The 23,624-nt window shown below is 45.4% G+C and overlaps 1 protein-coding gene across 2 annotated transcripts in view; it reads left to right on the top strand.

Moving 5' to 3' along the window:
- The window catches only part of LOC145393867 (sperm-associated antigen 7 homolog), a 132,462-nt gene that overhangs the window by 74,453 nt on the left and 34,385 nt on the right, over positions 1-23,624 (top strand). The gene's annotated exons all lie outside the window — the stretch shown is intronic.

The raw sequence follows: 23,624 nt of genomic DNA, 5'->3' as shown, positions 1-23,624 counted from the left end.
CCTACTTAGGAGATATATAATCAGAGCTACCAATGTTAAATCTTGAAACAGCTTTGTGTAGCACTGATATGATTGGCAGGAAATCTAGACAATACATTATAAATTAGGTAGTTCCAGGTGAATGTAAATATCACTTAGGCTTCTCCCTTCCCTCCTTACATGTATATTTATTACGAAAATAGATTATTCGGCATATTTCAAGGGGAAAAAAACAGCAAAAATTAGCGAACGAGTGCACATGAGGTGTTGTCAGGTGATAATTAGCCAATTCCAGGTGTATGGCACTCTCACTTACCTTATTTCTTTCTTGTATATATTATTTGGTATAAGAATACGACATAGGGCCTATTTCAATGGATGAAATCAGTGAAAAATTCCAGGGAAGATTTACTTAGCGTAGCATGGCTGGGCAGGCGAGAGGATAGGGTAATGGAGGGGGGGTAGGGAGGGGAGTCAAGAACGGGGAGAAATGGCTAAATTGTCAACAATGGATGGGAGTACAGATGAGATTAGGAGTGCTGACTAGTGTTGGACATTGGCAGTACTGATAGATGATACAAGCCCCCACTTGGAAGCCTGGGTGAATTCAAAATAACACAGAATCACAAAAGCGATGCCCCGTGGTATGATCCCTTGCTCCCAAGCGTCACGAAAGTGACGCCCCGCGGTTAAGGGGTTAGGGGGCAAAACTAGTCGGTTAGGTTAGAATGCACTGACGTGTCCAGCCAGTGAGATCGTATGTAAACACACTGTCTTGGGTGTCTTAAGGCAGACATATATGTACAGGTATGCCCTGGTTTAACGATGCAATTGGTTAGGTAAAAACCCATCGTTAGGCTGAGTATCGTATATCGGGGTAGATTTAACGTGTACAGCAATGGGATGCATTTTTCAGCCTTAGGTTTCCCTCTCAGCCAACTCCAAAACCCACCAAAATGAGCCCAAAAACAAGTTTAAAGCCAATCTAAATGGCTTAACAGCTGTAAAAGAAGCTAACCTAAGCCTAACACCTGTAAATAACTCATTAAAACTAACAAATAAAATCTGAAAATCATCAAATATAAGTCTGGAAAAAATGAAGCTTAGTGAACTGTACCCCAAAATGACAATGTTCACCCCACCTATGGCTAAAACACATTAATCTAAGTCTAAAAACAGTTTATAAATCAACCTAAACACACAATTTTAGTCTCAAATATCATCAAAATCGGTAAAAAAAATTAAAAACTCATCGTTAAACTGGGGTTTGGCCATCATTAGGCGGGATATGGTGGTACAGTAACCCCTCCAATATCCAACGTGATAGAGCCCAAGCAACGTCCAGGACTTGGTCTTGTCTGGGACTTGGGCAAAATGCCCCCGGATAGGTTCTTATAGACCCCAACCGAACCTGACTTTGAAGCCACCTAAATAACTCCCTATCGGACATGCACAGCACCTATTTAAGACCTGTTCACACAAGTATGGGACAGAAACCATAAGATAAATGAAAAAGAACCAGAGAATGAGAAATTAAAAGTGAGTATGAAAAATATTTAGCAGTGGACAGGGTACTTACGACACATCCGTGGCTGTCACGAAGATTAATTCGCCTCCTCTATGACTCTGACAGTGGTGAAGGTGCACTTGAAACATGTACAGTAATCCAGTGGTGTGCTGCACTTAATCCTTTACACTGTGAATTATGATTGTTTAACACTGCACATTCTGTTCTTACTTGCGCTGCACTTGAAACTCGCCAGTGTTACACTGTGAACTTAATCATCTGCGCTCTGAATTCTAATTTCTCAACACTGCACAACACTGTAAATTCCCATCTGGTCTAGTGGTGAGGTATTGCAGTTTATACACTGTTTGTTCACAAAAATGAGCTGTGGGCAGCCATGGCGGCAAGCGTGCAGTCACAATGGTGGGTAGGCAGGAACTAGGGAGGATTGGAGAGGCGCTCTAATGGCTGTCAGAGTAACAACGCGCCAAAACACAGCTGTCTGTCACAACGCGGCAAATTTAAAGTAGGATTGAACACACATCAGCCTTATTTTGTGTGTGTGTGTGTGTGTGTGTGTGTGTGTGTGTGTGTGTGTGTCCAGAGACCTGAGCCCAAAGTGTCCGGGACTTGGGGTGTCCGAGACTTAGGCACCCGGGGCTTAAAGGGATTACTATATACAGTAATCCCTCTAATATCCAAACATCCCCACTAACTGGACATAATCGTCCAGGGATCCAATATTCCCAAAATGGTCCGAAAACCGCAAAAAGATCGAAAAAAAAAAAAAATTCCTGCCCGTAATTTGAACTTGCCGCACGCGGGGCGGGACAGCTTTGTTGTGGCACATCATTCCTCCGACGTCCGATAGAGTGCCGCTGCATCCTCCCCACTTTCCACCTGTCTCTCACCGCGAGTGCACGCTCGTCGTCATGGCTGCCCACATGCTCGCTTTTGTGGTGGTTCCTTACCTGCTGCAGGCACTCTTGCTGCTCTCGGGCCTCTTATTAGTGTGTGTGATGATGGCCCCGCTGCCTGAGAAGAGGAAGAGAGTGGTGTTGACTCTGGAGAAGAAACGGGAGATATTGGAGAAAGTAGATGCGGGGTAGTCTTCTTCCCGCATCCTTCGCGAGTTCAACCTGGCCCGATCTACTTTGTTCGATATCAAGAGATCCCGAGACAAAATCATGCAGTACATGGCTGACTTCTCGTCGAGAAGCAAACACAACGTGGAGGGGAAGGTGATGTTTACTCCCAAGTTTGCTGAACTCGACCGCTCCACGTTGATTTGGTATCAACAGCAACGTGCTGCTGGTGTGATGGTACGTGGTACGGAGCTGAAGGCTGCTGCTGAGAAGTTCGCCAGGCTTCACGATGCCCTAGACTTCAAGGCATCCGAGGGTTGGCTCTTCGCGTTCAAGTTACGGCATGGCCTTACCAACTGTAAAGCTCATGGCGAAGCATTGGACGCTAATGAGGATGGAGTTGACGAGTTTTGGCACAAGGTGAAGGGCTTGATCGACAAGGAGGGCCTCACTTTTGGTCAAGTCTACAATGCTGATGAAACTGGTTTATTCTATCGCTCTTTGCCAACGAACACTCTAGCCGAGGAGACGGAGAAGCATGTACCTGGCCGCAAGCTCTCCAAGCAACGGATATCTGCTTTGTGTTGTGCCAATGCTAACGGCATGCACTGGCTTAAGCCCGTTATTGTTGGCCGTGCAAAGCAGCCTCGGTGTCTTCGTGGGGTGATGGATGTCCTTCCCGTCGTCTGGTACCATTTTTTGAAGGCATGGTTTACAGCCCAGATCTTCAAAGACTGGTTCCATCGCCGCTTCATCAAGGAGGTCATCAATTTCCAGACGAAGACACAGGGAATCCCGCGCGACCAGGTAAAGGCCCTCCTTCTCCTCGACAATGCACCTGCCCACCCGTGGGACAAGGACTTGGTGGCTGAGAATGGCCTGGTGCATGTTTCTGCCACCTAATACGACTGCTCTCGTCCAACCAATGGACCAAGGAGTGATTGTGGCAACAAAGTGCCTATACCGCCGGAAGTTCCTGGACGAGGTGATGGTTGTTCTCGAGGATGAGGACGAGCGCAGGGAGGGACGGGACATGCAAGGCCAGCGGACTTTGGAAAACCTTCGCCTCTACAACATCAGGTCTGCAATCTACAACTGGGCCAGTGCATGGAAGGAAGTCCCTGTCAAGACTCTAGAAAATGGTTGGTCTCGTCTGCTTCTCGGAACGGATGTGGAGTACGATTTTCTAGGGTTTGACGTGGATGAATGCACGGCTATGTACGCATGGCGACGATTTGCGTGAGTGGTTGGATGATGACGAGGGCGATCCTGGGTATCAGACATTGTCTGATATTGAGATCGTGTCTTCAGTTGTAGGTGTCAGTACCCAGCTTGAAGATTCCGACGATGATGCGGACTCCTCTCAGCATGACACTACTCCAGCCATCCCCAAGCTGAGCGCACTCCGGGAACACCTAGAGTTCGTTCTGGACTACCTGGAACACCCGGACTGCGACAGGGAGATGGGGCCCTTGGGACTTGTGGAGGAAGTGCGTGCTTTCAGGCAGCGCATCATCAATCGTCAGAATCGTCGGTCCTTGCGTCAATCAACGATTGACAGTTTTTTCAGGCCCGTGACCCCTGCTGTGCTCAGCCCTGGCTCCACTCCGTTGCCTCCCCAAGACAGGCCCTCATGCTCCGAGCCACAGCCCAGCACATCAGCCACGGTGGAGTCACCGCTCGACATGAGTTTGCGTCTGTCTTCAGAGTCGTCTGCAGTGGGTACGCCATCACCACGACCCAGCGACGCACCCCTAGGTCACCTGCCAGTGATACTCTCGGACTCTGACAGTGATTAACCCGCCCCATCTCGACGTTTGCTGGGCAGTGGTACGCCCCAGTCCTGACATTTTTGGACCTTTTTTTTTTTTGGCTCAAACATCCGCTTTTGGTGAGAAACATCGAAAATTCATAGAGAAATCGCTTACCTGAGGTTTAAAATACTTGATCCAAGTAGCAGTACCTCCTTACCTTACTGGGTTTTCTAACAGGCTGGCACCAAAGAAAACGAGTTCTATGGGAGGGTAACTATTTTATCCTCTCATAAACAGCATTTATTTATTTACTTGGTACGAATTTATATGTAGTACAAGAGTATATTGGTTTTCAAACAGTAATATAGGCATTATAAGCATTGTTTCACTCACTAACTCATCACCATTCATGACCTTTTTTTTTCTCACATTACCTGATCATCATTTCTGACTGTTTCTTCCTCTAATGCTATGTAAAGTTTGTCCTCCACATTGTCATCGATTGGGGAATCACTCTGGCCCTGAATGTCTTTATTGGCCAGGTCACTGGTAACAGGTGAATTGCCGAGACAATGGCATGCAGGGGGGGGGGGAGGTTATGCAGTGTAAGGCATTGTCCCTGCTTGGCATCTTGTAGAGGAGTAGAGGAAGGTGTCCCGTGTATACGTGCCAAAAATCACTCGTGAAAATTGAAAATTGTGCAAATTAGGGACCTTGCAATGTTGCCACGTTAATTCAAGTCGCCGGGACATGAGTGCACATCATGTGTGGACGTTAATTCACATCGCCGGGACGGCGCGGGTTAAACAGCAAGAACTTCACTAGACCACACGGGAATTTACAGTGTTGTGCAGTGAAAAAAACAGTGTGTTGTGTTAAGGATTTACAGTTGTGAGTGAAAAGACTAATTTGGAACATAATTTAACGTAAATAGACTTGTTTATTTTTGCTTTAGAAAATGGTTAGAAGAGTGGGAAATGTTAAAGTGCAGAGTGCAACACTTAGTAAGTTACAATGGAGCATAAGTTAGACAAGAGTGCGCACTGTGAAGAGAACGGACTTCTGAGTGCAATTGACTAAGTTCAGTGCAAGACTTCATGAACAGTGTACTGGAAGTGCTTTAGGAAATCCTTCTTACTGTCAGAGTCCGAGAGGAGGCGGTTGTTCATCGAGATGGCCGTGGACTTGCTGTAAGTAGGCAGAATGTTTCATACTGTACTTTTTTCCATACTATACTTACCTCAAACACCTCATTTCACTCTTTAATGTCCTTTATTGGTGTCAATAGGGTGTTAGGAGCTATGCATGTGCAGTAGGAAGGTGTTTTTCTGAGTTAGGCTAGGTTAGGGTCCATAAGTACCAGTCCAGGAGCCAGTAACCAGAATGTTTAATATTGTATGAACCTACCTCTAAACCCTCATTTTATGATTCTTTTGCATTTATTTCAGTCATTTATGTGCCTTATTGGTGTGATTTGGGTCTTAAATAGGTGCTATGCATGTCCAGAGGGAGTTGTATAGGTGTTTCTCTGAGTTAGGGTCCATAAGTACAAGTCCATAAGCTGGGGCCCAACATCCGGACAGGATCACTATCCGGACCTGCCTATGGCCCTATTACATTGGATATTGGAGGGATTACTGTATATTTATATATATATATATATATATATATATATATATATATATATATATATATACACAGTACCCTCGCATCCAACACGGTAATATTGTCATGCATGGGTCCCGTGTTGGACCAAAAATGTGTTGGACAAACAACAGAGCTTATGGGGAAAAATGAATTATGTCAGCAACCCTAGGAAAAGTCACCCTAAATACCTACCATATACCTATACATATACTGGTACTACTGTAATTATTTTAAATGATACTGTACTATGAATGATAACTAACCTTTTAGGATAATGTTGGTGGGCTTGCTGGGAATGGAAGGTGATATCCGAGACTGTAGGTAGTCCTACTAGGTCCCTGGAGGATGGCTGCTGGCGTTACTAGCGGGTAATGGCTGCTGCTCCTCCTCAACCTCCCTCATAAATTCTTTGAAATTCCTCTCCCCTTTCTTCTGCCTCTCGATGAATTCTAGCTTGGTGGCCTGAGGGAGGTGCCGCCGCTTCTTGGGGTTCTCAGAAGGCTTCCTAGGCATCGTGAGCAGGGTGAAATGCAGTAGCAAGGGCAGAAAATGCAGCGAGAAAAAAGCACCGTCCAATGTGAATTATGCAACTGAGTGGCACTGTGGCGGGAGAAATTTAAACAAAACATCACGTGAGAGCAGAAGCGTTTTTCATTGGGCGACATCATGATCACGTCACGATAGCGGGCGGAGGAGGCTACTTGATCGGAAGTTTTGATTGGCTGTCACCGTCACGGGAACGTCCAGTATGACCGTGTTGGACCAGAGGTGATCGTGCTAGAGGCGAACTCTGCGGATTTCGCCCACTTCTCGGAGCTCCGTCAGTGTTATGCTTACGCACCCGTTTTACAGTACTTAAATCATATTAAATCGTACTATTTTGCTGTCCGTGCTGGACACGAATCGTGCTGGACAAACGTGTGTTGGATGCAAGGGTACTGTATATACATATATATATATATATATATATATACAGTATATGTATGTATCGTCACCCTCATAAAGAAACTTCCTAAGTCATTTTTCAGCGATTTCTGGATTTTTGCCTAAATCAATTTTTCGTCACGTGCCGCACCTATTGGTATAGCAGCCTTTACCAGGTCTAAAGTGTGAGTGGTTTATAATGCGCCTCAAGTTTCTGCCTAAGTCATTGAAAATAAAGAAAATGAGACAGCTTTTCTTTGATTTCCTGAAAAATAGAAAAAATGACTTAGGCAGTTTCTTTACGAGGGTGACGATATATCTATCTATCTATCTGTTGCCAGACACCTTAACCCGCCCCATCCCGACCACTTTTCCACCACTGACTCCCCCCAATCCCGACCATTTTTGGAAAAAAAGTTTTTTGGCTCAAACCTCCGCTTTTGGTGAGAAATATAAAAAATTCATAGAGAAATCGCTCACCTGAGGTTTAAAATACTCGATCCAGGTAGCAGTACCTCCTTACCTTACTGGGTTTTCTAATAGGCTGGCACCAAAGAAAACGAGTCCAATGGGAGGGTAACTATTTCACACCACTCATAAATGGTATTTAGTTATTTACTTGGTACGGATTTATATGTAGTACGAGAGTATATTGGTTTTCAAACAGTAATATAGGCATTATAAGCATGTTTCACTCAATAACTCATCACCATACCTGACCTTTTTTTGCCATATTACCTGATCATCATTTCTGACTGTTTCTTCCTCTAATGCTATGTAAAGTTTGTCCTCCACATCGTCATCGATTGGGGAATCACTCTGGCCCTGAATTTCATACCGTGGCATGACACGGCTTTACTGGCCAGGTCACTGATAACAGGTGAATTGCTGAGACAATGGCATGCAGGGGGGGGGGGTTCATGCTGGGTAAGGCATTGTCCCTGCCTGGCACCTTGTAGAGGAAGGTGTCCCTTGTACATATACCAAAAATCACTCGCGAAAATTGAAAATTGTGCAAAATATGGGACCTTGCAATTGATTCGCATTTATGTACGTCGACGGGATTGGCAGTGACAAAACGTATGGACGTTAATTCACGTCGACGGGATGCCGCGGGTTAATACCGTACAGGGGGGCCACAAACAAACCGCCTCCACGTCGCTCTGTACCCCTCCGTTTCACTGCCTTGCTCCCAACTCACACCCCCTCTCTCTCACAAACCTCTCCACTTCATCCCTCCATCTCATCCTCAGCCTCCCCTTCCCTCCCCCCCTCCACCCACTCACATACACTCATCTCATCAGTCTCTCACCCTCCATCCTCTCCACATGGCCAAATCACCTCAGTATGTTCTTCCTAACGCTTCCTATCACAGCCACATTCACACCACAATGCTTCTTTATATCCTCATTTGTCAGCCTGTCTGTCCATGTGACTCCACAGACTCCTCTTAAATAACTCATTTCCACTGCTTTCACTCTTGACTTGTGTCCTTCCAGCAACGTCCAAGCTTCACTTCCATACATTAGAGTTGGTATCACAATACTCTCATGTAGTGACTTTTTCACTTCCATGCTCATTTCCGTTTCTTATCACTGCTTTAAAGGAACCAGCAACCTTTCTTCCTTGTTGTACCCTTTCAAGAACTTCACCCTCCAAATGTCCATCCTTACTCATCACACTCCCCAGGTACTTAAATGTACTCACATTTTTTAGTTCCTCACCATCCAATCTCACTGTACATTCACTGGCTTCACATCTCTCAATGACCATCACTTTACTCTTTCCTGCATTCACCTTTAGATTTCGTTTCTTACACACTCTCTCAAACTCATCCACCAAGCCTTGCACCATTCCTTTGTCTTCACTTAACAACATAGTATCATCCACAAACAACAGTCCAGGGACTTTCCAAACACTACCCTCTCTCACTAGGGCCACTCCAACATCCACTGCCCTACCTTGTATCTCTTTTATTACCCCATCCATGTACAAATTGAACAACCATGGAGACATGACACATCCCTGTTTCTACCCAACGTTCAAGTAGAAAAATTCATTCACTTCACCATCCACATGCACTGCAGCCTTAGCACCATCATCCATACTCTTCACAGCATTCAACAACTTCTCATCTACTCCATATATTCTTAATACTTTCCACAATCCTTGTCTATCCACCCTGTCATATGCTTTCTCCAAATCCATGAAGGCCGCATACAACTTTTTTCTCTTCTCTAAAAACTCTTCCAATAAAGATCTAAGAATGAATATCTGATCTGCACAACCTCTTACCTTCCTAAAGCCTCCCTGTTTTTCTCCAACTAATTCCTCTGTTATTTCCCTAACTCTGTCAATAAGTGTCCTACCATACACTTTTCCTTTTACACTAAGAAGACAAATGCTCCTATGATTACCACAAACTTCCCTTTCCCCTTTTCCTTTGTACAAGGGAATAATTATACCTGACTTCCAATCCTCCAGGACTCTACCTTCCTCCCAGGCCAATCTGCACATCTTCCACATCCATTCTACTACTATCTCTCCCCCATGCTTCAGCATTTCCCCACACACTCCATGAATTCCTGGGGCTTTCCCCAGTTTGACTTTCTTCAATTCTTCCACAACTTCCATGCTACTGATTTCTTTCTCTCTTCTCACTTTCCTCCTCCTCCCTGCCATTCCCCAGCCAGTTATACTCACATTACTTCCATTCTCTATGTTCAACAATTCCTTAAAGTATTCTTTCCAACTGCTCGCTTTTTCTCCCTTCTCCACTAGTAATCTACCATTTTTATCTTTCACTCCCCTGCTAACTTCACTTCCACCCTGTCGTACCCTTGCCACCTCTTTCCAGAACACTTTTTTACATTCCCTCCACTTTACACTCAAATTCCTTCCAAATTCCTCATCCACTCTCTTCTTACTCTCTCTTACTAATATTTTCGCCTCTATTCCTTTCTACACTAACTCTCTCTTCCGCCTCTCAACTCCTTCCACTCCTCTATTTCTCATCCATTCATTGAATGCTTTTTTTCTTTTGTGCCACAGCCTTTCTCACCTCTTCATTCCACCATGCTGTTCCTTGCACCCCCTTCCATCTTCTCTTCACCCGACACACCACATCACATGCTGCACATATTTATTCTGTGAATATCTTCCACATCCCCCATTTGCTCCAATTCATATTTACCCAATCGTTCTTCCACTTCTTTCATATACTCTGCCTTTTTCTCATCCTCATGTAACCTTTCCACTCTCCTTGCAAGTACTTCTTCCTCCCATCCGTCTCTTCTTCTATTTCTCCATCTTACTTGGATCTCGATTCTGGCCACCACCAAGTAGTGGTCAGAAAGTCCACTCCCCCAACCTCTATAAGCTCTTGCATCCATTATACATCTTCACATCCTTTCATCCACACACACATAATCATTGCCTTCCTTTCATTCAGTTCACCACCTACTGTATATATATTATACAGGCATACCCCGGTTTAACGAATCTAATTTGTTAGGTAAAACCCCATCATTAGGCTGGGTATCGTATGTCAGGGTACTTTTAACATGTATTTCAATGTGGACCGTTTACCAGCCTTGGGTTTCCCCCCAAACCAAGTCCAAAACCCACCAAAATGCGCCCAGAAATAGGTTTAAAGGCAATCTAAATGGCCTAACAGCTGTCAAGGAAGCTAACCTAAGCATAACACCTGTATATAACTCACTGAAAGCAACAAATAAAACCTGAAAATAATAAAGAATAGGTTAGAGAATATCAAACACCTCTCATCACTTACTTCTTGTAAGACCATGTCCACTCCTGGTCATCATCCTTGCTCTCCACCTCGAGACTAGGGGACATGTGGTGCTCCCCAACACTCAGTCCTCCTTCTCAAAGCCCTCAAACCCTATCTCCAGGGGAGGGTCAGAGGGGGTTTGCGATGAAGTCCGATGCGATGACTCAGGCGGAGGCGATGGAGTGTGATGCAATGACTCAGGCGGAGGTGGTGGGGTGTGATGCACTGGTTCAGGTGGTGACGATGAGGTGCAATGCAATGGCTCTGGGGGTGGTGATGGAGTGCGATGCAATGATAGAGGAGGTGGTGTGGGAGACAGCTGCGATGTCTAGTGAGGTGGCGAGGGAGACCACTGCGATGAATGATGAGGTAGCGATGGAGTCAGTTGTGGTGGCTCTCGTTGTGGCAAGGGAGACAGAGACAGTGGCCGAAGTGGTGTGGGAGATGGAGGGTGGGACGAGGAAGGCAGCGATGGAGTGGCAGAGTGCCTTAGTGGAGACACAGATGACACAGGAGACGGCAATCAGGTGGAGGTTAGGTCCAGCACAACAGGCCAAGCATGTCCTCGGCAGGAGGTGTCCCTCGGTGTTTCTCTGCTGGTTGAAGGTCGGGGAGATGCTCTGCTCGTCGAGGGCTGGGGAGATCCTGTGTGACTTGCTATCCTGGTAGGGGCCTGCTTAAAGAACAATGTTATCGTCGTCTGCCTGGCCGCCTTCTTCTTCTTCTCCAGCATCGTCCTGTACACTTTCATATTCTCCTCGAGCCGATTAGCTGTGTCCCTGCTTTGTCCTGGGAGGGGGTCGTGTGTTTTCATAAGGTCTATAATCCCATCCGGCTTTGTTTGCATCTCCTTCAAGATCTTGATGTTGAGAGCTCGGACCTCAGGCACAACCTCCTCCTCCTCCTCCTCTGCCTCCTGGTGCGCCCACTCGATCTCCATGTTGAAGAGCTCCTCGTTGCTGAGCTCCTCCCTGTGACTCTCGAGAACCTCTTCCACGTCATCCTCGTCGACCTCCCCGAAGCCCGCCTCGTATGACAACTAGACAATGTTCTGTCGTACACACTCGACAGGCAGAGGTTGCACGCCCTTGAGGAAGCTGGTGAAGGAGTGAACACATTCTGGCTACAGTTTCTGCCACACACCGTTCATCGTTGCCTGGCTCACCTTGTCCCATGCTGCAGTTATATTCTCCAGGGCGTGGGGTATGTTGTTGTCACGGGGTTTTTATAATAACACGGTAATTTTGAAATATAAATGGTTAAATATTATTTGATTGATATTAATATTATCTGATTGATAATAATATTCAATAATATTAAAGAGCAGGGACAATGATTGTCTTGCTAAATCGTGCAACAATTCTCTAAGAACGAGAATTTAAAAACTTTCTCAGCAGTACACAGCAGAGACTAATTACTCACAATTGCTGAATTACTGTACTGTTAGCCTCTGGAGAAAGTTACTTCACCCCTGACAATAATTAACTAATACTAATAATAATAATCAGGTCCTTGCTGATGCTTAACTCCTATGGCACAACGGATTTTAAGTTAATACAAGACTGGTCTAAGCACCAGTTATGAATAGTAAAACGTTTATGCAAGCTAGGAGCTATATGGAAAATATGCTTAATTTGGAGAAATGAAACAAGATTTTACTTTACATTGAGCTCAAGAAAAAGAACTGTTAAATTTATTGATTACAAAAAATAAATTTAACGTTACAATTCAAATCAAATTAATGAGACGCACTCACTCACTCACACAAAAGCTAAATACTTACGCCTAGGAAAAAACACCTTAACTAAACTCTTAAAACTAGGATTATACAAAAAGGAAATACCGGTCGATGAATGCTATGTATCACCCGGGGGGTGGGAGTTTGGATTAACTGTACTAGTGGAGTTTGGGCGCTAGCTGACCTCTCACACTTCTTGAGCACAGGACCTCTCTCTGTCACAACAAACACTAGACTGAATTCAAAATACATTGTATGGGCAGGACGCACAAGCCACCGGAAGAAGGTGTGGCTAACGGTTTAGGCAAGCAGAGGCGAACGATAAAGAAAACAATAGTATCGCTCAGTACAGCACTTAGTGACGTGCATTAAATCGGTCACTTTTGAAAGTGACGAATGTTTTGAAAAGTATACTCCGAAATGGAGAGAGAAACGGTTAACTGAGCGATACACAGTGAGTTTTCCACTAATAGTTCGTGGCTTCTCACAAAAGGGAAATGTCGCGAGTTGATTCGTGACATTATGCCCCTACAAAATTAAATTTTTTCCTTATGGGAAAAAATTTGTGGATATATATATATATATGTACACATCCTAAGTCATTCACACAAGATTCACACTGTGGTGCGTGTGCTATCCTGCTACAGGAGAAAGTCGCAGTCGCCAGTGAGCGAAAAAACCTCGTATTTACGTTAATAGAAGCAAGCTTGAGGGAAAAACTCCGTGACGACGGTGAAAATCCTGTACTCAGGTCAAACTGAGCGAAAAGTCGCTACATTTACACTGACAACTAATTGTTGTGTAGTGTGATGTATGTAATACACGGTGTAGGTGTGACAGTTGTAGTGTGACTGTACCTATGTGTAAAACGACACAATAATAATAATATGACGACGACGAAGGCAGAGGAGAAGAGGCGGCAGCGTGCGGCAGACGATCAGCTGGGCCGCACAGCAAAACTGCTACACCCATTGCTGAACCTGCAAAACCAATTAAGGTGGAGCATCAAAAGTGTCAATGAGACAAAATTCTTATTACGTTACAATTACTCTCTCTGCCTAGCAATCAGTACATGCTACGAAAAGTACACTCGAGGTCGCCATTAATTATAGCACACGATTATGGTCGGCAAGTTGAGAATCCTTGTGCAAACTCGGGTCTTCCGTAGCCTCGAACTGCACACTGGTCCTCAACCTGTGCCATAACCTACAGTACTTATATTAGTATCGGGAAGCTGAGAATCCTTGTGCAAACTTGGGTCTTCCATAGCCTCAAGTCGCCTCTGCGGAGTTCTCTCTCGAACTTCCCCCTTATCCTACAGTACTTATATTAGTATCGGGAAGCTGAGAATCCTTGTGCAAACTTGGGTCTTCCATAGCCTCAAGTCGCCTCTGCGGAGTTCTCTCTCGAACTTCCCCCTTAACCTACGGTACATAATATGTATGTACAGGCCCTGGACATAATGTGTCCTGTGGGGCCAATGGGCGAGACGTCAGGTCTGCACCCACTTCACCACTACCCTGTCTCTCAACTGACTTAGAGATTACGGGTGTAGTTACAAATGGCACAGGAAGGGCATGTCCCTGATTAGTGGTGATACTTTGGCACACACTGCAAGAACGGACAAAACTATCTATGTCCCGTCCCATCCCTGGCCAGAAAAAGTCAGCTCGGATACGGCCCTGGGTCTTCCTTTTGCCCATGTGACCTCCTGAGACTGAACAATGACCCCATTGTAACACTGCTAGGCGGTACTTGGCGGGAACGACAAACTGGAGTCGAACCTCGCCCTCGGGTGTTCGTGACTCACGGTAGAGCTGTCCTTGTTTACGAAGGAACTTGGCTCGACCTCCCCGTGAATACTTTATCACTCGACCCTTTTGTTTGTTCCGCACGGTAGCAAGTGTCGGGTCAGAATGTTGTTCTTGTACAACAAGTTGACTGCACATCAGATCTTGCGGCGATTCAGTGATCACTGGGGTGACACAGTCTGGAGCCTCAGTCATGGCTCGTGTTACCACAGCAGCCGAAGTCTGAGTAGCATCATCATCGGAGCAACTATCCTTGACTCCTTGAATGTTGCCGATGATGAGTTCAAATAAAGGTTCTGGCATGACAACTGCGAGTGTCGTACCAGTATAAAATGGAGATGCCACCTGGATACATGCCTCAGGGAACAATCTCACTGATCCATCAATAAGGTTTGCATGGATCTGTCGACCTGTATACTGCTCAGGCCGAACTAAACTCTGCTTAACAGAGCAACCTGAGGAACCATTGTCTCTCAGGACCTTCACAGGAATGTCTCCCACAAACCCTTGCTGAACAAGGAAGGTACTGTCACCTGTGGGAGGGCCTGTGGAGGAAGCAGCAAGCCACTCATGAGGCTGCTGAACTGGTGTGGCAAACATTGTGCCTTGAGAATTATAAGGAGATGGAACATTGGCCATCTGTGGAGGGGGGTTCACTGTCACTGTGGGACTAGTGAACTGTGGGGGAGAACCCATACTGGTAGGGACGCGACCACCGTGCTGCTGCTGAGGAATGAAGGCTGCCTTCGCTTCCTGCCTCTTTTGAGCTGGTGGTGAAAAAGTTTGTCCCGACGGTCGGTTGTGTGGCTGATACTGCTGCCGGTTAGGGTACTTGTTGTACCTCTTCCACTCAGGTTTCTGAGTGTTTTGCCCCTGGTCCTTCCACTGCGGTTTTGGACCTTGGCCATTACTCTGAGAACGGCCTTGTTGCTGGGGTTCAGTCTGAGACGGCTTCCGAGACTTGGCAGTATCTTTTTTGCTCCAGGTGTTTTGCTTACGAGTTTGATACCCGTATGCAGTAAAGAATGCGTCAGCCTTCTCTGCCATTTGGCTGGCATCTTTCACCTGGCAGATCTTAAGCTGTGCTATGAGCTCAGCAGGCCACGACCTCTCTAGCTGTGTACGCAGCATAAGGTCAATTATCCCCTCACGCGTGGAAGGAGTTTCATCTTTCTCCATCCACTCATTTAAGTAAGCTGTGAGACGATCAAGGAACTGAACAGCTGTCTCCTTGTCTTGGAGACGAGCTCGCATGAACTGAACTTTGGCGTCGTCTACTGTGAGACCATACGCCTTAATGAGTGCAGCTTTCATCATCTCATATGTGAGATTGTCTCCACGAATTCTGTGGAGAATATCGAGGGCAGGGCCCTCAAATAGGCTAAGAAACTGAAGCCGCTTAGCTGCCTCATCCAGTTGATACATGTCTACCATGTCCTCAAAACGAGCTATGTACGGCTCGATTCGCTCGCTTTCCTTATATGAAGGAAGCTTGATGCGTGGGGTAGCCAGGACATGTGCAGGGGAAATGCTCATGGAGCTTGGACCAACTGCAGCAGACGTGTCTGAAGCCAAGGAATCTCGCTTGAGCTTCAGCACTTCAAGTTCATGTCTCTCGTGTGCTTCTCGCTCGGCACGTTCGTGTTCTCGTTCTCTGTCTCGTTGTTCACGCTCGTATTCGCGCTGTTCTCGCTCTTGTACTAGCTCGTGTTCGCGCTGTTGTCGCTCTTTTTCTAACTCGAGCTCGCGTTGTTTTTGTTCGTGTTCACGCTGTTCTCGCTCATATTCGCGCTGTTCTCGCTCACGTTCACGAGCGTCTTTCTCACGTTCTTGCTCGTAATTGAACCGTGAGAGAACGTAACTCTGTATTTTCTCTGGGTCAGTGAGACCCATATCTTTGGCTTCCTGTACATAAGCACTGGCTGCCATGGCGCTAATTTATTAAGCAAACGAAACTGAGCACTGACTGCTTCGCAAACGAATGCTAATAATACAAATAAAGAATACAGACACAAGCTAGTGGTGACCAGTCTTATCTAGTTAACTGGCAAAGAATAAATCAAAAATGTAAATGACTGGGAAGACTCAATAATAAACACAATGGGTACGCCGACTTCCCAGGAGCGAATAAAATCGTCTGGCGTTACCAAGAATAAACTAGAGTTAAGTACTCTATTGATTAATAAAGCAAAAACTCACTTGCTAAATTAACGGTAAACACCAGTAAACTTGTGCCTATAGATTTTAATTATAAATACCTAAATATGAATGAGTGAGCACTATCTCGTGAATAGCTTTAGAGCTAGGAGTTAATATCCTGGAATGAGGTCGCCAATTGTCACGGGGTTTTTAAAATAACACGGTGTTTTTATAAATAAATGCTTAAATATTATTTATTTATTGATAATAATAATATTCAATAATATTAAAGAGCAGGGATAATGATTGTCTTGCTAAATCGTGCAACGATTCTCTAAGAACGAGAATTTAAAAACTTTCTCAACAGTACACAGCAGAGACTAATTACTCACAATTGCTGAATTACTGTACTGTTAGCCTCTGGAGAAAGTTACTTCACCCCTGACAGTAATTAACTGATACTAATAATAATAATCAGGTCCTTGCTGATGCTTAACTCCTATGGCACAACGGATTTTAAGTTAATACAAGACTGGTCTAAGTACCAGTTATGAATAGTAAAACGTTTATGCAAGCTAGGAGCTATATGGAAAATATGCTTAATTTGGAGACTGAAACAAGATTTTACTTTACATTGAGCTCAAGAAAAAGAACTGTTAAATTTATTGATTACAAAAAATAAATTTAACGTTACAATTCAGATCAAATTAATGAGACGCACTCACTCACTCACACAAAAGCTAAATACTTACGCCTAGGAAAAAACACCTTAACTAAACTCTTAAAACTAGGATTATACAAAAAGGAAATACCGGTCGATGAATGCTATGTATCACCCGGGGGGTGGGAGTTTGGATTAACTGTACTAGTGGAGTTTGGGCACTAGCTGACCTCTCACACTTCTTGAGCACAGGACCTCTCTCCGTCACAACAAACACTAGACTGAATTCAAAATACATTGTATGGGCAGGACGCACAAGCCACCGGAAGAAGGCGTGGCTAACGGTTTAGGCAAGCAGAGGCGAACGATAAAGAAAACAATAGTATCGCTCAGTACAGCACTTAGTGACGTGCATTAAATCGGTCACTTTTGAAAGTGACGAATGTTTTGAAAAGTATACTCCGAAATGGAGAGAGAAACGGTTAACTGAGCGATACACAGTGAGTTTTCCACTAATAGTTCGTGGCTTCTCACAAAAGGGAAATGTCGCGAGTTGATTCGTGACAGTTGTATCCTCTCCAGAACTGCTGTACAGTTGTTCTGTCATCACTGTCGCAGGCCCTTACCAACTGCTTCATCATGCAGCGGAGGTAGTAGGCCTTAAAGGCAGCGATCACCCCTTGGTCCATTGGCTGCAACAAAGATGTGGTGTTGGGGGGTAGAAACACCACCTCAATATTGCTGGCCCATTCCTTTATTGCGAGCAGGTGGCTAAGCGTGTTATCCACCACTAGGAGAAATCTGTTCGCCAGATTTTCACGAGACGCTTACCTCTTCAGCACATGAGAGAGAGGTACGAGTGAAAATATGACGAACAGATATCTGAAGTCAACCAAGCCTTCTTGTTCGATTTCCAAATAACCTCAAGGTTCTCCTAAACATATCCCACCATAGCCCTGGGGTTCTCGGAGTGATAGACTAAGAGCAGCTTCAACTTCAGGTCGCCCTCGGCGTTGCCCCCCAGCAGCAGTGTCAGCCGGTCCATCGAGGGCTTGAATCCTGGTGTAGACCTTTCCTCAATTGCAAGATATGTCTTCGAGGACATTCTCTTCCAAAAGAGCCCAGTCTCGTCAAAATTCAAGACCTGCATCGCACTATAGCCACCCTCCATTATGATGCATTTCAGCTCATCAGGAAACGCCACCGTATCTGCACTCGCCGCCTCACCGTACATCTTCACGTGATGGAGATTTGCCTGCCTCTTAAACCGGTCAAACCACCCATGGCTAGCCTTAAAGGTCTCACTTTCATCAAGCTCACGCCATACCTTGAGCTCATCCCAGAGCAAGAGAGCCTTAGTGCAAATAATAGCCTGCCTCATGGGTGCCTTGCACTGGTTCTGATCTTCCACCCACGTGCGCAGCATCCTCTCCAGCTCCTCCATCGCAGGCTCTTGCTGGCGGGTGATACAGGAGGCGGATAAGGTTGCAACCTTCCCAGCAGCAGCCCTAATGGCCTCCTTCTTCTTGATGATGGTGGAGGCAGTCGATTGGGCCAGGTAGAGAGCCGAGGGGATTGAACATGCACCTTCGCCTTTGTCATGCTGCTTGAGGATTTCCAATTTCACCTCCAGCGACACAGTCTTACGGACACACTTCGTGGGAACATCACCAGCACCACCACTAGCAGGACGCTTACCACCACGACTAGGGCATCCACTAGCACCACCGCTAGCCCCAACACATGCAGCACCCTTACCAGACATGATCACACTTATTTTGGCTAAAATTCACACAATATCTCACTTCACACAAGATTAGAATCACTGCTCTACTCACTGCACTGTTCGAACACAGTTACGTTGCACTATGATAACAACTTGTGTAATGTTGGTGGTGCAATACAATACGTGACGGGCGAGCGTAAGGGAGATCCTCACTCTGAGATGGCCGGTACGAGAAGAGCGATATGGGTGAGCACGGGGTGAGCAATGGTTATGGGGCCTGCGCAAGCGTTTCTGCGCATCCTGGGAGGTGAGTGGGCTCAGCTGGCCGCAGGAACGTGTGCGATTCAAAATTTCGGCCCGTCGTCTGCGGTCGTGACATCAGAGGGCCCATCATTAAACCAGGGCTCGCCCATCAGGTATCGGGGCCTGGTGCAATTTGTATCCCCATCGCTAAGCCGAAGTATCGCATCTAGGGGTATCGTATATCCAGTGATGGGCAGCGCAAACGAAGAAGGACCTTGCGCAAGCACAAAACGCAATCCATAGTTCACTACCTTGCGCAAGGGCAAATGTGCAATCTGACAAATTTTTAGCTTGTGCAATGTCGCAAAGCGCAAGCGCAAACCATTTGCATATACAGTACAGTATTTTTGGGAATTACTGAAAAATATTGAGATATTTAAATAAAACAGCATTTAATTTATTATTATTATTTTCTGTTATTTGTAATTTGTACAAGTGCGCAATCTAATATTTAGCTTGTGCAATGTCGCAAAGCGCTAGCACAAATCATTTGCATATATTTGTGGGACTTACTGCAAAATATATATTGGTATAATTAAATAAATTGCTAAATTAACAACCTGCCCACCATCTGCGGTGACTGAGTTACAGTAGGTCATTGTCCGGGAAAAACAGCCTATATTTACCAAGGCATTGGCAAAGATCACGTGATTACTGTATCATCAACTCTCTCTCTCTCTCTCTCTCTCTCTCTCTCTCTCTCTCTCCTACAGAGGAGGGAGGGAATGGAGAATAAGAGAGAGAGGACGGAAGGAATGGAGAATAAGAGAGAGAAGAGGGACGAAGTTTATGCCTTATCTCCTCACTCAAAGGGACGCTCCTTTGCCATTCCCGTATTTATTCTCTCTCTCTCTCTCTCTCTTTCTCTTGTCTTGTCAAGACAGTTTATTTAATAATTCAATATAGATATACAATAGCATATGTAATTCATTACAAAAAATAAAAAATCATGAAAACAGAGTATTTAAATCAAATATCCACAGCCTAATAAATTATTAGGTTGTGGATATTTGATTTAAATAATATGTTTTAATGGTTTTTGTAAGGAATTGCATATGCTAATCTTAATAAATAATGTATATTTATTATTATTTACTAATAATAATAATTTAAAAAATATTAAAAATACATTATCTCTGTTGAAGCATATTAAGAAATGCTACTACCCCCTTCCCTCCTACCTCCCCCCACCAATCCACCCTCGCGACCCGCCCCAGCCTCCCCCATCCGTTGTCCAGCCATGCAGGAAGCTCTCAAGACCACGTGTCCCCTGGAAGACCACATGTCCCTTGGACTGCGCAGTGCGCAATCCACGGGGCAGGTGTGCAAACGCAAATTTAGTTGTGCAAGTGCAACTAAGTTTGCGCTTGCATACCTGCCTTTTCATGTGCACAAGCGCAAAATTGCGCATGGTCTCGTGCAGTGTGAAATGCGCAAACAATATCACCGGAGCACAATTGCGCTTTGCGCAAGTGTTTGTGCACCTGCCCAGCACTGCGTATATTGGGGCATTACTGTAAATATATATATATATATATATATATATATATATATATATATATTTACAGTAATGCCCCAATATATGCAGTGCACGAGTGACCAAAAATCATAACCAAAAACCTTGAATGCGTGAGTTTACTGCAGAGAACGCGAGGCAGAGGCAAGGACTGGCTCAAAAATGCCATTTTCTATTAGTGCCCGACCACCCCTCACACAGCGCGTCACGTGTCGTCATGTTGATGCGCAGAAATTCCCGGACATTCTACTGCGCAGCTTGGGGTACAAGGGAGCGGACGCACCATAACAGTCCTGGCTCGTGCACAGTGCGGATCCGCTCTCTACAGCTAACCTGTCGTGTACAATGTGTGGCGTTGTTTGTGCTGCTCCATCCTTGCCTGTACTTCGCCACACCATGGCTCCAACCCCAAGAGTTAAGAAACTTCTGACGCACGCCACCAAGTTAGAGATCATCAAAATGAAGGAGGAGGGTCAAGGAAACACCGCGATCGGGAGAGCCCTGGGACTGGCTGAATCTACAGTGAGAACTCTGTGGAAGAACCGTGAAGCCATAAAGGCTGTAGTGAAGACATACGGTGCCTCTGACCTAGACGGCTGTTCGAGGGTGGGAAATCGTGCTATGATACTAATGGAGCGCTATCTTGCCATCTTCATAATGAGGAAGGAAAAGGAAGGTGTTTCACTGAATGGAAGATTTATTCGGAACCAAGCCCAGCTCTATTACAAGGCAGCATCTCGCAGGTTTAAAGTGGACAAACCTTTCAGGGCATCGGTTGGATGGCTGGACAGTTTTCTCAAGCACAAGGAACTCCGTTACATGAAAGTGTCCGGTGAACATGCCTCTGCCGACGAGCTAGCCACGAGAGACTATCCTGCGATATTTAGAGCGATTATTGAAGAGGGACAGTACACCAAGGACCAGATCTACAATGTCGATGAAACGTCGTTATATTACAAGGCCATGCCCAAATCAACTTACATCGCAAAAAGACAGAAACAAGCCCCTGGTCACAAGCTCCAGAAGTGTAAGATGACGGTATTGTTCGCTGTAAACCAGTCTGGGAGCCACAAGATGAGGCCAGTTGTTGTACACACAGCTTCACACCCAAGGTGCTACAAAAACCTCACGAACATCGATGCAAGTGGCGTGTATTGGTACAAGTCCGCAAATGGTTGGATGACCGAGAACATTATGGCAGACTGGTTAACGAGGCGGTGTGTCCCTGATGCCAGGGCCAAGCGTCGGGAACTGGGCATTCCATTTAAGATGCTCCTTGTGCTTGATAATGCACCAAGTCACCCTCCATACCTTGAAGATCTGCATAAGGATTGTCATGTTGTGTTTCTGCCGCCCCGCATAACGTCACTAGTGCAGCCACTGGATCAAGAACTGACCGCCACTGTGAAGCACTTCTACCATAAGCAAGTGTACGACTACCTATGCAGGAAGACTGACACACAAGAGGAGCTTCATGCCCTACAAGAAGATCACGACGAAGACGTTGATGAGGCATCTTCTCCCGTTCCATCTCCACCAGCAGCTGTATCCCGACCTGCCACAGATGCCATGACTGTTGAGGCATTTTGGCATAATTTTACGGTGAAGGACGCAGTTGAATTTCTCCTACAAGCCTGGCACCAGATTACACCGCAACGGTGAACCATGCATGGCGAATGCTCGTGCCTCACTTATGCACGACCCAGGAGACGGCCATTCAGCCACTGGCCGAGGCTGAGGCAGCGACACTGACAGCAGCACAAGCTGTAGCAGGTTTCGAGGACGTTACGTTGGCAGACATACAAGAAGTGCACACTGCTACTGAGGAACAGCCTCCCGAGGAAGTGTTTCAACGGTTAGACGAGTCTGACGCAGAGCCCGACGCCAGGCAGAGTCAAGTTGAGCAGCCTAGTGTGATGGAAGACAGGACTGAGCTGTGTATGTCAGACATTAGCAAGATCCTTGCTGCCATGGATAAGCTCAAGGAAGAGGTGAAGGAACAGGAAGTGAGCAACCTAAGAACGGAGGAACTTCTGGTTGGTATTGACAAACTCTTCTGTTTTTACACAAACAGGCACAGGGAAGAAATAAACAGGAGAAGACAGACGCTCATAACAAGTTACACACAGCGGGCTCAAGTTGGTGAAATTGAGGAACCAGCGACATCATCTGCTCCTGTTCCTGTTGAGGATGAAGAGGATGCAATGTCAGAAGTGTCAGCATTGGACTTCAAAGGGTTTATGGCTGAAGTGAGTGACTTTGATGCTCCAGAGGAAGGTGATCAAGAGGAGTCTGTGGAGGGAAGTGTTGGTGCGGTGGGGAGTGCAACGCTGTAAGTGTTGCTGCGCCTCGGAATCCCTGTTATTTAAGGTCATCAAGCCTGTTGCCTACTGTTGTTAAGGTGACTACCCATATTTTTGTTATTGTAGCTATATCTGTAGTACAATGTCTGAAAAATATGGCCTTTATTATGTCTAAGAGCCAAAAAATGTCCAGGTATGAGGGGGTACCGTCCATATGTAATTACAAAGTATTCCCATATGATTATGTATTCCCAGTGCGCGAGGTCGTGGACCGCCCAATCTCTCGCACACTATGCGAGCCTACTGTATATATATATATATATATATATACACACACACACACATTCATACATACATACAGTAATCCCTCATTATACGATGGGGTTCCATTCCTGAAAACCCCATCGTATAGCAATCCCATTATAACATGGAGTCAATGGGGATACGTTCCCAGACGTGCCTAAACTCTCACATACACACACCTTAGCTCTCACATACATGAAATATCTTTATGTTTAAACATTTAAAGTAACACATTAATAGTGAATAAAGAGAAAAAAACATGAAAACTACAGTATACAGTAGTTCTTACCTTTACTGAAGCAAACAAGGGTTGTTTATATGGTTCCTAGACAATTCGCCTTGAAGTCGACAATTCGCCATCATAAAATGGACGTTCCCCGTCAGGACAATTCCCCGTCATTCTGTAAATATACTTATTACTGATTAACTGATACT

The sequence above is a fragment of the Coenobita brevimanus genome, chromosome 25 (assembly GCF_032717465.1).
Source record: "Coenobita brevimanus isolate Jiangsu-jjx chromosome 25, ASM3271746v2, whole genome shotgun sequence".
Lineage (NCBI taxonomy): Eukaryota > Metazoa > Arthropoda > Malacostraca > Decapoda > Coenobitidae > Coenobita > Coenobita brevimanus.
The sequence above is the reverse complement of the archived record's forward strand: the minus strand, read 5'-3'. Positions and strand labels throughout refer to the sequence as shown.